This window comes from Peromyscus leucopus, chromosome 10, assembly GCF_004664715.2.
Source record: "Peromyscus leucopus breed LL Stock chromosome 10, UCI_PerLeu_2.1, whole genome shotgun sequence".
Lineage (NCBI taxonomy): Eukaryota > Metazoa > Chordata > Mammalia > Rodentia > Cricetidae > Peromyscus > Peromyscus leucopus.
In genome coordinates, this window is record NC_051071.1 from 14,673,720 (window position 1) to 14,678,069 (window position 4,350).

Sequence of the window (4,350 nt, forward strand, 5' to 3'; positions counted from 1 at the left end):
CTTTATACCTTCCTTATCCTGGCGGTGGCTCCAGGCGGTCTCTCCTTTCCTTTCTCCTTCCTCAATTCTCCTTTCTGTTAATCCTGCCTATACTTCCTGTCTGGCTATTGGCCAACCAGTGTTTATTTATATAGAGCAATATCCACAGCACTAGACTGCTCCAGCAACTTGCCAGCTTCAGGTGCTCCCTCAAATCTGTATCCAGGACATCTTCAAAGCAGCTAGCCCCAGGTGGTCCAGCCTCAGAAATGCTGCCTGTACTTCTCCAGCCCCAGATGGCCCTGAAGAGTCTGGACAAATCTGCTCTTCCCAGATTTAGCCAGCATCCCAACTTTCCTGGGTCCCCAAAGATGCCCATGCCTCCAGACAACAGTACCTCCACTCCTGCACACCATCACCCCTTCCTATTTATTTCCTCACCCTTTATAATAAGTAAGAGGGGGAATGTTGGTAAACTGAGAACCATCACATTCCATGACCAAGTACCCTCAGCTCACCTGAGCAGCTCAGCCACAGCGGCCTTGTCATGACCGGCTGCCAAATGTGACACTTTCCCACTGTTGCCAAGAGTCACGTACCCTTTATAAAGCCCACCCCTTCACACCCCACCCCTTCTCTTCATCTTTGCTCAGAGGCGGCCTTCAATAAAACCTAATAAATCTCTTGCATGAGATCTATTGCATGGTGTGATCAGTGTAGCATTCCTTAGCCCTCCGATCACCACAAAATCTTTTTTTTTTCTGATAAAAATGATACTTAGTTATAATTTTTTAAAATCACAGAACTCCAGTCTAAATATCACTCTCTCTCTCTCTCTCTCTCTCTCTCTCTGTCTCTCTCTCTGTCTCTCTCTCTGTCTCTCTCTCTCTCTCTCTCTCTCTCTCTCTCTCTCTCTCTCTCTCTCTCTCTCTCGTGCTGGCTTCCATATCCCTCAAATTTGGCTAATGTGTGATGTATGCCTCAGGGAATTTTCCAGTTCAACTCACACTCAACTTGGAGCTCGAGGCATCATAGGTCTTCTGGGTTTGCCCATACTTCAGTGATGACAGCTGGCACATTTGCTGAAGAAATCATTTCTGCTGGCTCGGCACCCCAGTGCTGTGGGCACCGTGTGGTGGTACGCTAAAATGTGGCTCTGCATGCCACTTCCCGGCAGGCTTTGCCCTCTCTTCTCTCTCACTGCTTTGCTGGGTCTCTACAGGGATTCCCTTAAACACTTCAACAAAAATGTGTCTCCTGGACAGCAGGTGGCCAGACCAGTACCAGTGCCCTGTGTGACGTCACCCAGCCTACAGACCAGTACCAGTGCCCTGTGTGAAGTCACCCAGCCTACAGACCAGTACCAGTGCTCTGTGTGAAGTCACCCAGCCTACAGACCAGTACCAGTGCCCTGTGTGAAGTCACCCAGCCTACAGACCAGTACCAGTGCCCCGTGTGAAGTCACCCAGCCTACAGACCAGTACCAGTGCCCTGTGTGAAGTCACCCAGCCTACAGACCAGTACCAGTGCCCTGTGTGACGTCACCCAGCCTACAGACCAGTACCAGTGCCCTGTGTGAAGTCACCCAGCCTACAGACCAGTACCAGTGCTCCGTGTGACGTCACTGAGCCTACAACTCTGGGGTTACAATTCAAAATTAATATTATTTGAAAGTAAGGAAACAGATGACTTGCTGACTAAGAAAATGCTAGATTCTTTCTAAAACTCACAGTCCACTCTGGACTTTTGCTTCATGATATAGTCAAGACAGAACGAGGCAGTGTCACTTCCACCACGGGCAGAGCGCCCCTGCCTGTCTCCCTCCACACAGAGAAGTGACTTCAGAGCCCAGTTGTCACATCTGTGGCTTGGGTCACCTGTGGTTCAGGTAACAACTTCCTAAACTTGGTTAAGATCAACTGTGTAACCACAGTGCTAAGACGAGGGCCCTCACCTTGAGGATGAGAACATGACCCTTGGAAGAAGCTAAGGGCTGGGCTAGCTACCCTGAAACCAGTAAGAGAGAGTTGTCAATATTGAAATCCGAGTCTTAAGTACCACCACTGTCTTCAAAACTCACAGACCCTTCTTCCAATCAGGAAATCGTCCATCATCAGGAGCCCTGGCCCGAGTAACCCACCGATGGTCTTATTAGAAGCAGAGATATTTCAGAAATAGGAAACACATCTTGCGATAATGTCTGTTTCTAGGACAGACCACAGCAGCAGAAAAACTTTCCAGAGTCGGTCTGCTCGAATGTCTATCTCAGGAACAAAGGCAGCCAGCCTTCATGAGGTACTGATGTATATTCTGCCAAAAATATTTTTCTTTTCCTAGAGTTATAAGTTGTCTTCGAGTTCAACTATATTACACATCTGTTCTTTTAATCGGCAAAAAGAATGACAAAAAAAAAAAAAAAACTCCAAAATGAGTGATGTCTATATATAATGAAGGTAGAATTTTGGTTGGTTGGTTTCTGTAATTCAGAACATAGACGAAATCAAAAGATCTGTAATGGTCTGCACATTTATGTCTTCCCAGGGTCCTTTGCTCAGTTTACATGAACTCATCAGAATCGTTACCATCTTGATTTGAGGACATATTCTCACCTTTCATTAGCAACAAGTAGCTCCTAAATTCATCCATTTCCCTTTTCTTCTTCATTTCTTCTTTCTCTCCTTTTCATTTCCTGAATCTGAGCTTGTTTCTCATTCCTCTCTTCACAGTCTCGACCTTCTTTCTCTGCTGCTAGGTCGGGAAACTTCTCCGATTTGTTTTTTTTTCTAATAGGCTCAATATTTCATTCACTTTTTCTCCACTGTCATAGTTTTGACATCCTTCTGCCTGTGAAAGCCTATCTGGCCCACATTCGCATCAGCTGTTTTCTTCAGGTTAGACCATGGCGTGTATACCACATCAATGCTGTTCATCTTGCATCCTTGAATGCTATTGGCCTTCACAAGGTGGACACAGTCCATCAGAACCTCCTTTGGAATGTCTTCTATCATCTCTCCCTTTTGTTTTTCGAGACAGGGTTCCTCTGTGTAGCTTTGCGCCTTTCCTGGAACTCACTCTGTAGCCCAGGCTGGCCTCGAACTCACAGAGATCCGCCTGCCTCTGCCTCCTGAGTGCGTGCACCACCACCATCCGGCTGTCTCTCCCTTTTGTAACTGAAGGTATACATGAGACAAAGAGCGTTTGTCCATGTGAGACCAAATATCTTCAGGCCAGCCATACTTTATCAGATCTTCATTTTCGTATTTTTCCTTTCCCGTGTAGACGGTGTAAGTGGTTAACACTGTGGCTGGTGAAGCAGAACCCCACGATCCCGACCGAAGAGTGGCAGCTCCTGATCAAATCTGAAGCCCCCACCACAAAATCTTAACACAAGGTTTTGTGTGGTCCAGGCTGGCCTAGAACTTATTATGTAGCAGAGGCTGTCCTTGAGCTTCCGATCCTTCTGCCCACAGCTCCCAAGTGCTAGGCTTACAGGTGTGTGTGCCGTCACGCTTGGCAAAGGAAAAAACCCTCATTGTGTAACCTAAGTTTGAAGTACCTGAAGAACATAAATTGTTAAAGTGTAATGAATAAATGTGTATAGACTTGGGGGAGATAAAATTACTCACATCGTTCCTTTTCCATAGATAGGACTTTTTTTTTTTTTTTTTTTTTTTTTTTTTTTAGCAATCTAAGGGTGGTTTTCACATTTTTAAAGGATTGAAAAATGGGCAAAGAAGACGAGGTGGAGATGTCTGTGTGTGCATAAGCGGCTGGATCTGCCCTCTGCTGCAGGCCAGCTGCGGCCCTGGGCAGAGGTGGCTTTGCTCCCATCCCAGCACCAACTGACAAGAGTTACAGCCTCCACGTTGCTATGCCGACAGGGAATTTAGCTCTTAAAATAGGAGACTGTGCTCGGGCATTTTCAGCGGGGGTGGGGTGAGTGGGGAGGGAGGTTGTGGGAATGGGGTGAGGAGAGATGATAAATTGATGGGTCACACCCAGCTGGGGACAGCTGTTCCATCAACTTCCTGGCAGCCTGAGGCGGGGAGGGGACAACACTCAGGAAAAGAAGCATGAAAGGACAATTTCCATCCACGGACCAGGGACAGCTTAATTTCCTCTGTTTTATTGTCTGGCCAAAGGAAAGTCCCCTACCTGCCAGTCCCCTGCAGTAAACAGACTTCAGAAACTGGCTGCCGTGATACAGCCTGCCTGCCTCAGAGACTTTGGGGTGGCATCGGGATCACACCGGACCAGGCAGGAAGGTGGCCACTTTCCCTCATGCCTAGGTTGCCTTGAGAGTTCTGTCCTCAGGAGGCCACATGACAGAAACCGCCACCACTACCACCCCTACCGCTGGATCAAGTTGGG

At 47.4% G+C, this 4,350-nt stretch overlaps 1 pseudogene; it reads right to left on the bottom strand.

Annotated features, from left to right (window-relative positions):
- Positions 1-2,481: 2,481 nt before the first annotated feature.
- LOC114703692 overlaps positions 2,482-4,350 on the bottom strand; it is a 6,209-nt pseudogene continuing 4,340 nt past the window's right edge.